This window comes from Chamaea fasciata, unplaced genomic scaffold, assembly GCF_029207755.1.
Source record: "Chamaea fasciata isolate MVZ Bird 193981 ecotype frontalis unplaced genomic scaffold, bChaFas1.0.hap1 SCAF_428, whole genome shotgun sequence".
NCBI lineage: Eukaryota > Metazoa > Chordata > Aves > Passeriformes > Sylviidae > Chamaea > Chamaea fasciata.
In genome coordinates, this window is record NW_027094513.1 from 68,017 (window position 1) to 80,014 (window position 11,998).

An 11,998-nucleotide genomic window follows, 5' to 3' on the forward strand; every position below is an offset into this window, starting at 1 on the left:
TTTTTGAGCTTTTGACAAGGTTTTAATCATCACCTTGGTAAAAATAAATGGTAAGGACTGAAAACATGAGAGGCTGGCAGGTTATACGCACGAAAGACAACTTTTTTTTTCTTAAATATTTGTGCAGCCTATATCTTAATTTTGAGACTCTTTTTTGGTCAACTTTATTGTAAAAACCCCTTATTTTCAAGTTAGCTGCTTCAATAATGAATTTGTTTTACAAATAGCCGCTAATGTCCGAAGGTTAAAGCACTAACACCAACATCCCACCTCTTTTATTTTTGCAGCAAAATTTTATCTTTACTAAACTTGAAACTTGATGTTTTTGCAGGTAGTAAGTTAAAGAAGGTGTTTATCTGCCCATCACTGATAGTCAGGGTCATGAAGAAATTGCTCTAGTGTTCTAAAATAAATGCAGATTTTTAGGCCTCTCCCATTCTCTCTGACTAGCAACATGTGAATTGATTTTTGATCTCCTTTCTGTTGGTGTCTGTGGGTTTTAAGCTGCATGGAGAAGGTGTCTGTGGACATGGCACCCAGGGAATGGTGCTGGGAAGGGCAGGATGGAAAGGAGCTGCTCAGGAATCCAGAGCAGCAGTGGAGTGGGAGCTGGTGCTGCTGCCTCAGTCACACCCTCCTGGACAGTCTGTGCAGTGATAATATTCCTACTTTCCTTCCTGAACCTGGGGTTGGAGGAGAACACGAGTCTTGGCATTGATGGAAAGGGGAACTCGAGGGAAAAACTGCTGTTTGTGTCCTTAGAGAGCAGTGGGAAGAGCCTGGGAGAAATCCTGGCTGGCTGAGGGATCCTTGTGTCCCCTCGGGAATAAATCCCTGCGTCTCCTCAGCCCTGCTGGTTTGCAGTAGAGTTTGGGCACCTTTCGCTGCAGCTGTGGTTCTTAATAACTGGAAGTCCAGGGATTCTGGGCGATTCCCATAAGTTCTCCTGTTTTGTAGGAGCTGCACGGTGAGGTCAGCATTCTGAGGGAGGCCCTGGCACAGCTGCCAAGGGCAAGGAACGTGGAGCATCCCGGGGCTTCTCCCGCCCGAGTTTCTCCCGGAGCGTGCTGCGTGTCGTGCCGGATGTTTAACCCGGGTTTGGGGTGTTCTCCTGCAGTCCCAGCTCTGACTGCTGCCCCCGAGCCCCGGCCTTGCTCGGTCCCAGCACTGAACCTGGCAGGTGGGTGTGCTTTTCCAGCCCTTGAATCCCACGGGCAATCCCAGATTCCCGGAGCTCCCCGAGGCACAGCCTGGCCTCCCTCCCTGGGAGCTGCACCTCAGTCTGCCTGGACCAAGGCCATCCTGTTTGAGACTTTATTCCTGTTGCTTTTCCTCTTGCAGGTAGTTGGCGAAAAGGAGAGAGCCAGTAGGAAGTGAAGCCACTGGAAGGCCTTATCCCAGTCCAAGGTTGGATGGGAGTAACTGGACCTGTTGAATTCCCACTTCCCTTTAAATCAGTGCAGAGGAAGCAGATTTTAAATCATCATTCCATGAACTTTCACCAACTTCATGACTCTTGCAAAAGTTTTCAATGTTAGAAATTCCTGAGCTTGTTTTCCAGGCAGGCTTGGATTTGGATGTTATTCCTTCCTTTTAATTGAAGGAATAACTCTGATTTTCTCTCTGATTTTAGTAAGGGAATATTTATTTATTCCAATTTTCCATCCTAATTGGAATTTTTGTACCTTGTAGAGCACATTTCTAAGGAAATTTACCCAATTAATGTTGGTAAATCAGCAATTGTCCAGCACCATCTCCACAAAATTCTGTGATTTCCCAAGAAAACTTTGAAGTATTTATTTGCCACGATTCGTCTCTTTGTAAAGTTCAATTTACTGCATTTTTAATTACATAAATGCCATTAAAACCTGAATCCAGGCCTAGCTGCTGTTCCTTGGACACAAGGGGCTGGTTCTTTCCTACCTTGGCACATTTGGATGTTTGTCCAAAATGAGCTTCCCACTAAAATAGAATTTGTTTCCAAGCAGAAGTGGGAATTGTCTAGAAAACCTTCTGTTCTGGGGGGCACTGGGTTTGTTTCCCTTATTGCTGCATAATTGAGGAAAGCCATGGCGCTTTTTTAGGCAGTGGCAGGAGGTGAGAGCTGCGTTTATTTAATTTTGTCTTTTATTTTTTGTTATTTTTGTATTTTTGTGCTCTTTTGTTGTGGTTTTTCATGTTGCGTTTTGTGGTTTTTCAAAGACTTTTTCTTCAGTTTTTTAATTTTTATTTTTTTTCTTTAGCTATTTATTTACTTGTTAAAACTACTTTTCGTTTTTTATTTTAATTTTTTGTTTAAATTTTTTTTCCACTTTTTTGTTACTTTGAAATTTTTTTCTTTTGGTATTTTAATTTTATTTATTATTTTCTATAGTTTTGGTTTATTTTTTCATGTTTTCTTTGTTCCTTTTTTTTTTTCCCCATACTCTTTCTTCCCCCGGGCGCCTGGGGGTTTGGCTGTTGGCAAGAAAGATGAGAAATGACCTCGGTGCCCGCTGGACGTCGGGATGTCATAGAGAGCGCAGTTGGCAAAAGCTCTGTATTTTCTGCTCCATAAAACTCCTGAAGGGAGAAAGCTGTGACCACCGTGGTGCCGTTTTTTCCTTCCCAGCCCCGACCAGGTCTCCTCCTACCCATGCACAGTGTTACCAGCAGCAGCCTGCTGTCCAGGCTGTCGAGGCGTATTTCAGAGGGAGCAATAAAAACAAAGTAGACGTTTTATTTTGTAACTCTCCGACCCTGCTTGTTTATTAGCAAAGAAATCCAAAACAAAGCGAACAAAAAAAGAAAACCCCCAAAATAAAATCCCCCACAACCCACCAAAAAAACCCCATACAGATAGAGAAAATATGCCCATATTATCTAAATAAAGATTAAAACTTTACCCCTTAGAAAACCAGGCTCATTTAATTCAAATTAATTGTGTTTCTGATGTGTTAGGTTCATGAATTCATCTAGTGTAAAATATCGTTTAAAATATAAACAAACGAATTAAAAAAATAATGAAAAAGAAAAATAACAAAAAGTATAGGATATGAAAAATAATATCAATAAAAAATACACAATATATTATTACTTACTACACGTTTTATAAATATATTTAATATACATAATATAAACATCTATAATGTACATAATCATATTTAAATGAAATGTATTATTATTTATAACATTACATAATAAATTATTTTATATATAACTTTCTATATTTAATATCTATAATAAATATAATAGTATAATAAACATAATACATGATGTATAATGTACATAATATAAAAGATGAATTGTAATGATGAATGTAAATATCAGAATCACAAAGATAAAAAATATTGAAATAGAGCCTGAACGAAAGGCTTTTTTGTTTCGGTCTGGTTGCTGGCAGGGCTCTCGCAGGTGTGCTCGGGGGTCTTTTGGGCCATTTATTCCGGAGGCTGTTCGCCAGGGCATTCCTGGGCACGTTCGTTTATGGCTCCGCTCCGCGCCGCCGCGCGGCAGTGCTGCCACCCTGTGGGCAGAGAGCGGTAGTGCAGCTGTCCCCCGTGCCCGTCCCTCATGATCTGTGAGGCAATGCTGCCACCCTGTGGGCAAAGAGCGGTAGTGCAGCTGTCCCTCCCGCCCGTCCCGCCTGATCTGTGCGGCAGTGCTGCCACCGTGTGGGCAAACAGCGGTACTGCAGCTGTCCCTCCCGCCCGTCCCGCCTGATCTGTGAGGCAATGCTGCCACCCGGTGGGCAAAGAGCGGTAGTGCAGCTGTCCCCCGTGCCCGTCCCTCATGATCTGTGAGACAATGCTGCCACCCTGTGGCCAAAGAGCGGTAGTGCAGCTGTCCCCCCCGCCCGTCCCCGAGGCACGTGGCAGCCCCGCACTGTGAGCTCGGGGGCGGCGCTGGCGCCCGCCCGCCCGCAGCTCGGGGCCGAAAGGGAGGGAAAAAGGCAAGGAGCCCGGGCGCGTGGCAGCCGGCTGCCTGCGCGCGCCACCCGGACCCCGGAGCCGTCCGGGCGCGATTTTCCGCGGCGTTTGCGGGTGTGCGGACACGGGATGGGGGCGCAGCGGCGCCGCGGGCTGCAGTCCATTCAGTCAGGCGCTTGTGGGAGGAGCCGAGGGGGCATTTTAGTGGGTTCCACTACCAAGATGGCGGCGAGACGCGAGGCGCCCGACCTTCCAAAAAGGGCGGCCAAAAGGGCGGGAAAAATAAGGACCCTATAGGCGTTTAGCCAGACGCCTGCACAAAAACCCCGACTACGGCGCCGCCCGGGCGCAATTTTCCGCGGCGTTTCCAGGTGTAGGGACACCGGTCGTGTGCTCAGCCGCGCCGCGCTTGCGTTCGGATTCGCGGATTTAGTCAGGCGTCTGTGTAAACACCTGGCGGAGGCCTATGCCGAGCCGCAAAGAACATGGCGGCCGGGACGGAAGTGGCCTCAGCCGCAACAAAGATGGCGGCGAGCAAAAGCGGAAGTCACGCGACGCCCCTCACAAAATGGCGCCCAGGCGCGAGGCGCCCGACCTTCCAAAAAGGGCGGCCAAAAGGGCGCGAAAAATTAAGGACCCTATAGGCGTTTAGCCAGATGCCTGCACGAAACCCCGACAACGGCGCCGCCGGGGCGCAATTTTCCGCGGCGTCTCCAGGTGTGGGGACACGGGCCGTGTGCTCAGCCGCGCCGCGCTTGCTTTTAAATTCGTGGATTTATTCAGGCGTCTGTGTAAACACCTGCCGGGGGCCTATGCCGAGCCGCCAAGAACATGGCGGCCGGGACGGAAGTGGCCTCAGCCGCAGCCAAGATGGCGGCGAGCAAAAGCGGAAGTCACGCGACGCCCCTCACAAAATGGCGCCCAGGCGCGAGGCGCCCGACCTTCCAAAAAGGGCGGCCAAAAGGGCGCGAAAAAATAAGGACCCTATAGGCGTTTACCCAGATGCCTGCACGAAACCCCGACTACGGCGCCGCCCGGGCGCAATTTTCCGCGGCGTCTCCAGGTGTGGGGACACGGGCCGTGTGCTCAGCCGCGCCGCGCTTGCTTTTAAATTCGTGGATTTAGTCAGGCGTCTGTGTAAACACCTGCCGGGGGCCTATGCCGAGCCGCCAAGAACATGGCGGCCGGGACGGAAGTGGCCTCAGCCGCAGCCAAGATGGCGGCGAGCAAAAGCGGAAGTCACGCGACGCCCCTCACAAAATGGCGCCCAGGCGCGAGGCGCCCGACCTTCCAAAAAGGGCGGCCAAAAGGGCGCGAAAAAAATAAGGACCCTATAGGCGTTTAGCCAGATGCCTGCACGAAACTCCGACTACGGCGCCGCCCGGGCGCAATTTTCCGCGGCGTCTCCAGGTGTGGGGACACCGGCCGTGTGCTCAGCCGCGCCGCGCTTGCGTTCGGATTCGCGGATTTAGTCAGGCGTCTGTGTAAACACCTGCCGGGGGCCTTAGAGGTGCCGCAAAAAAGATGCCGGCGGGACCGGAAGTGGCCTCAGACGCAACCATGATGGCGGCAAGGAAGGGCGGAAGGCTCGTGGGGCTCGTCGCGGCCGAAAATCGCCGAGTGCAGCTCACACCCTGCAATGGCAAAAGCTGTTTTATTAAAACTCAGCCGAGAATTTTCCTCTTATTTCCAGGTCACAGGATATACTGAGGCTGAGAGGGATCCTAAAATCTGACTCTCAAGCGGACGGACCGTTTGAGAATCGAACTCAGCACCTTGGCATTACCCGGACTCTGCTCCAAGCAGCTGAACCAATCTCTGCATTATGGGGATGGACCTCCATAGGATGGCAACGCTTGGCCCCACTAAGGTAAGTGCAGTGCCGCCTTCTCTGCCAAAGCTGCTTCACACACCAGCCCCTGGAATGGCTCGAGGGCAGAAGTGGCTGGCAGCTCACGACAGCACAAAGCTCTTCCAGTGACGCTGATTTCCTGTCCTTTCCAGGATTTACCCAGCAGCTGCCGTAAAAGTACTCACACAAAGTCTCTTTCCGGGCGGAAAGGAGCAGGACGAGTCCTGAGGCTTCCCTTCTTCCACGGCCAAAGCTCTGCAGAGAGGCAGGGCCGGTCCCACCCGCACAGGGGCGTTTCCTGCAGGTGAGTGTTGCCGGGCCAAAATGATGGCAGCTGCTGAGGCCGGGGCTGCTTTTCTGGCCGGAGGCCTCGGTGCCCCCCCGTGCCGCCTGCAGTGTCCCTCGGGGTTTCCTGCAGGTGTCCCGGGTGCCCGGAGGCGCAGGGAGGAAGGAGGCCGGCAGCCCCAGCGGGGCCAGCAGCCCTGGGATGATGTGCAGGGAGGAGCTGTGCCTGCGGGGCCCCGCCCGTGGCAGCGGCGGCCAAACGCAGGGCCCGGGGCCGGGCTCGGGGCTGGCACGGACACGGCCCCGGGGCTGCCGCGGCTCCTCGGCCAGGGGCTGCTCCCGCCTGGCACGGGGAGATGCTGCAGCCCGGACAGAGGCACCCACAGCCCAAGAGCTCCCCAGGGAACAGCTGGCATTGCCTGGGAACGGCGGCTCGGGCTGTCTGCAGAGGGGCTCAGACAGCAATTCCCACCTCCCGGAGCTCCCACACAGTTGCCAGGGATGTCCTGGCCACCCCAAATCCCCTCCCTTTCAGCCTGAGGACATCACCCGTCGGCAGCATTAAAGCCAAGGCGCTCCTCCCTCACAGAAATTAAATCCAGAGCAACGGCCCTCGGAGATGCCTCAAAATCAAAGGTTTGAGTGGGATGGAGTTTCGTTTGGATGAAGTCTGGACTTTTCCAGGGAGCCGGCCGGAGTGCAGAAGTGATGGAAAGCTTTTGCAGGTGGGTCCCACTGGAGGTGTGCTGAAGGCAGGGATGGGCATCCCTTGCCTGAGGGAAAGGCACTTGCAGAGGCCACTGCTGGGGCTCGGAAAGGAGCTGAGCTCCTGCAGGGAGCTGTGTCCTCCCGAGGGCACAGGGGCTGCCTCAGCACAGGCCGGCCAGTGCCTTCTCCTGCTCTGAAACATCACCTGGAGCCCGAGCTCAGGGGGGTGGCTGAATTCCAGGGAAATCTGACAGGTGACCCCCAGGGGGTGAGGGTTATAATTAACCAAATCTATGGAATAGAAACCTATCCTGTCCCCATCCTGCTGAGCTTCCTTGGAAGCTCTGCTGGTTCCTGACACGTCTGGCATTCAAGCAGCAGCTCTGCGTGGGAATATCCGTGCTCCGTGAGGCACTGTGAGGTTATTGCAGCGGGAACTGAGCAGGGAATTCGGGGCCGTGGGTATGATTCATCTAAACTAGCAAAGGTGACAGTGAACCCCAAATCTGGGCACCACACAGAGAACAATCTTTGTGCTGCCCTGTCAGCTCAAGCCCCTGGGCTGGGAAGTTTTGGGAGTCAAACATATGGAATGATAGAAGTCACAGCAACTGGTGTCACCCCGAGGGACAGTCCAAGTCCCAGACAATTCCTCTGCAATCCCCTCGGGGGGAAAACACCCTCTGTCTGCCAGGAGCCCTGACTCTGTTTCTCCTAGCAGCTGTGTTGGGCTTTAAGAACTTGAAATAACTTTGAAGCCAAAGAAATCACCTTTTCCTACTGGTTTGATTGTTGTGTTTGTTTTTTGTTTTTTTTTTTTTTTTTTTCTTTCAGATGCTGGACTTGCTTCTGTGGATGTGTGCTGAGCTCTGGCTGCAGGGGACTGTCGGGCCTGAATGGCTGTGAGTCTGTGTTCTTCTCGCTGGGGAAGCGGAAATAATTATTAATTAGACTGCAGAAATGTTTTCAGAAACCTTTCCCCTTTCCTGCCCTTTGCTGGTGGATCTTCTCTTTCTGCCTTTGACTTTACAAAGCTGTTCCCTGATGTCATTTCCCCTGCCTGAATTCCTTGCAGCTCCTAGCTGGGAAAAACTGGGATGATGTCCTGGGGATGTTCTTAGGGGAGGACAGAGGTGAGATTTTTGCCTGTATTTTTCTAATGTTTTCTAAAATTTCAGGGAGCTGCTGCTGCTGCTGCTCCTGCTCCTGCTCCTGCTGCACAAGTGGAGCCTTGTCAGCGAAGACCTGCATCTGCAGGAGGCCCCGCAGGCCCTGGCTGGGAAGTGCCAAAACAAAGGAGTGATCAGTAAGTGCTGAACTGCTTCCAGGAGGGCGTATTTTGTTGCAGCCGTTACAGACCAACAGTACAAGTGAGGCCAACTGCTCTGGAAACAGTACTAATGCCTTCTGCCAGTCTGATGGAGCTTGAGGGAGGAGGAAAGGAAATGACAAGGCATTTTTCAGGTCTTCCTTGGGGTGAATTCTAAGCTTAGCACAATTGGGAAGCTTTGAGGAAACACAGTTTAAAAAGGGGAAGAGCTGTAAAATGAAACTTAGTTGCCAATCTCATGTCAGGTTCTGAAAAATGGTCTTCTTGAATCAAATCTCAGAAGAAATAAGCGGTGCCTGGAGGCTCTGTGCTCGAAGGTTTGAATGATTCTGAGTGTGGATGGGGATCTGAAAGTCACGTGTAAGTAAAACCAAAAAACACATCAAGCAAGCAAAACTGCAATAGTTGACTTTTCTTGTTGTCATCGTTTTGGAAGAAAGGAAGAATATGGGGCGAGAGGTGAGAGCAGGATCTGCAAAATCTCGGAGTTCTCCGCGTCTCCCTGAGGCTGAAGCCGTGTTTGCTGTCAACGATGGCAGAGTGGAAGATGCTAAAGACTGAAAACTTGGGGTTTTCCCCCCTGAATCCCAAGGCTCTGTCAGCAGCTGTGCCCTGTCTATCTCTTCAAGGAGTTTCCGGGTTTAGGAAGGCTTTTCCGTTCTTCCGCATTTCTCTAGAACTCCACTCCAAAAGAACGGTGCTGTGTCCGTGTGGTGTTGGTGACTTTGTGTGAGTTGCTTTATTAAAGCCAATCGTTGGTAAGGGTTCTGAGCCTGCCTTGGAGAGCCCTTGGAGGTGGCAGCTCTTCGTTAATTTCCCTTGGTTCCTTTCATGCCTTTCAGTGATTCCTGCGAGGTGCACTGCAGTCTGCCTGAAGCCAGCACATCCTGTCCGTGTTTGAACTTGACTCCTGTTGTTTTTCCTCTTGCAGGGAGTTGGCAAAAAGAGGAGAGAGCCAGTAGGAAGTGAAGCCCCTGGAAGGCCTCATCCCAGTCCAAGGTTCCCACTTTTCTCTCTGACTCCTGGGTAATTACCTGGCCAGAACTGGACACAGACTGTCCCTTTGATTTCCTGCCTTTTCCAAGAAATCCTTGCTGTCAGCCGGAGTGTGTTCCTGGTCTCCTCCTCCTCGTCGTCCTCCTCGTCCTCCTCCTCCTCCTCCTCTTTTTGCCAAGGTGAATTTTGGTTATTGCAGGAATTGTGGCTCTTTTGTTCCACTGAAACTTGCCAACTCTGCTGAGGGTTTCCGGTGTCAAATCCAAGTAAGATTGGAGTTTCTTTGCATTGTTACTCCCACAAAATAGAGGGATTATTCGGTCCATTCCTATGGGATAGGAGTGGCTTGACCTTTTAAATTCTCCCTTCCCTTGAAAATCAGAGCAGAGGCAGCAGATTTGAAATCGTCGTTCCACGAACCCCACCGGTTTCCTGGCTGTCGGGAAAGTTTTCCACGTTAGAAATTGCTGAGCTTGTCTCTCAGGCAAGGTGGGATGTAGGTGTTATTCCTTCCTTTTATTTGATGGTTTTCCTCTCTCTGATTTTAGGAAGGGAACGTTTCTAGCCAGTGCCAATTTTCCATCCGAACTGGAAGTTTTGGACGTGGTGGGGCACATTTCCAAGGAAAGGGACCCAATTCACGTTAGTAAATGAGGAATTGTTCAGCACCGTGTCCGCAGAGTTTTGGGAATTCCCAGGAAAACTTGCCAAGTGTTTGTTTAATTGCCGGGGGGATTCATCTCTTTGTGAAGTTCAATTCGCTGCGTTTTCAGTTCCATGAATGCCATTAAAAGCTGAATGCCGGCCTGATTGCTGTTCCTTGGACACACGGGGCTGGTTCTTTCCTGCCTTGCCGAGGGCAGAGCTGCTTGTGTTGAATTTTGGGTTGAGCTTAGGGGAAGCGAACGGAAAAACCCCACCGAATAAAGCCCCCACGACCCCCCGGCCCCCCCAGCAGACATACAGCAGACAGGGAGAAAGAGAAAATACGCCAATGGGATTGGAATGGAGATGGGAATTGGACCCCTTAGGAAACCAGGCTCCTTGAATTCTAATGACCTGTGTTTGTGATGTGTTAGGGGAAGGAATTCGTCTGGTTTGAACCATCATTTCAAATGTGACCAAATAAACACGGATTGAAGAAAACGACAGGATTTGGGGGCATTTTTCTGGATTATAGGGGAATTTCTTCGGGGATTTTTGGGGGGAGTTTGTGGGAGTGGGGAGGTATATTTGTGGATTTTTGGAGGATTTTTCGGGGAGATGTTGGGGGGGTTTTGCGGGATTTTTGGGCGGATATTTGGGGGATTTTTTGGAGCATTTTTGGGGGGATTTTGGGGGATGTTTAGGGAATTTTGGGGGCATTTTGGTGGCATTTTTGGGGGGATCTTTATGGGTTTTAGGGGGATTATTCGGGGGGTTTTTGGGGTGATTTTGTGGGGTTCTGGAGGTACAATTGTGGAATTTTGGGTGGATTTTTCGGGGAGATTTTTGTGGAATTTTGGGGGGATTTTGGGAGATTTTGGGGAATTTTGGGCGGATTTTAGAGGCGTTTTTGGGGAGATTTTTTGGGGGATTTTTAGGAGGATTTTTGGAGGATATTTGGGGGATTTTTGGGGGGATTTTGCGATATTTTTTGTGGAGTTTTTGATTATTTTGGGGGGATTTTTTGGAGGATATTTGGGGAATTTTGCAGGAAGTTTTGGGAGTATTTTTGGGAGGATATTTTCGGGGATTTTTGGAGGGATTTTTTTGGATTTTGGGGGAATTTTGGGAAGCATTTTTGGGGCGATTTTGCAGGAATTTTTGGGGGATTTTTGGAGGACATTTGGGGATTTTGCAGGAATTTTTGGGAGAATTTTTGGAGGACATTTGGGGGATTTTGCAGGAATTTTTGGGGGATTTTGGGGGATGTTTGAAAGAATTTTGGGGGGCATTTTGGCGGGATTTTGGGGGGGAATTTTATGGACTTTCGGGGGAGTTTTTCGGGGATTTTGGGGGGGATTTGGGGGATTGTGGAGGTACATTTGTTGATTTTGGGTGGACTTTTCGGGGAGATTTTTTGGGGATTTTTGGGGGGCATTTTTGCAGAATATTTGGGGAATTTGGGGAGATTTTGGGGGGATTTTGGTGGCATTTTGGGGGGGATTTTTAGGAGGATGTTTGGAGGATATTTGGGGAAATTTGCAGGAATTTTTGGGGGCATTTTGGGGGAGTTTTGGGGAATTTGGGGGGAATGTTGGGGGGATTTGGAGGGATTTTTGGGAGGATTTATTCGGGGATTTTTGGGAGGATTTTTAGAGGTGTTTTGGGGGAATTTTGGGGAATTTGGGGGGAGATTTTTAGGGGGATTTTCAGGAATTTTTTGGGAGGATTTTTGGGGGATTTTGATTGGATTTTTGGGGCGAATTTGAGGATGTTTTTGGCGGTTCCAGGGGGGTGTTTTTCGGGGATTTTCCCGTGGATTTTGGGGAGGATTTTGGGGGATTTTTGGGGGATTCAGGGGGAATTTTGGGTGGGATTTTTTTTTATTTTTGGAGGATATTTTGCGGCATGTTTGGGGAATTTGGGGGGGATTTTTTGGGGATGTTTGAGGGGATTTTTGGGAGGATATTTTCGGGGATTTTTGGAGGGATTTTTTTTGGATTTGGGGGGAATTTTTGGGAGCATTTTTGGGGTGTTTTTAGGGGTTTTTTGGAAGGATTTTTTGTGGATATTTGGGGAATTTTGCAGGAATTTTTGGGAGGATTTTTGAGGAGGTTTTTGTGGGGATTTCCTGGATTTTGGGGTGGATTTCTGGGAGGAAATTTTGGGGAATTTCGGGGGGGTTTTTGGGGAATTTTTGAGAGGATTTTTGGGAGGATTTTGCGGGATATTTTCGGGGATTTTTGGGAGGATTTTGGGCGGATATTTGGGGGA

At 49.9% G+C, this 11,998-nt stretch overlaps 1 long non-coding RNA gene across 1 annotated transcript; it reads left to right on the forward strand.

Annotated features, from left to right (window-relative positions):
- The first annotated feature begins 7,987 nt into the window (after positions 1-7,987).
- LOC136305463 (uncharacterized) lies at positions 7,988-9,804 on the forward strand. The gene is made up of 3 exons (XR_010725338.1): positions 7,988-8,812; positions 9,015-9,109; positions 9,628-9,804. It is a non-coding gene; the product is annotated as an uncharacterized lncRNA (long non-coding RNA).
- Positions 9,805-11,998: the final 2,194 nt, after the last annotated feature.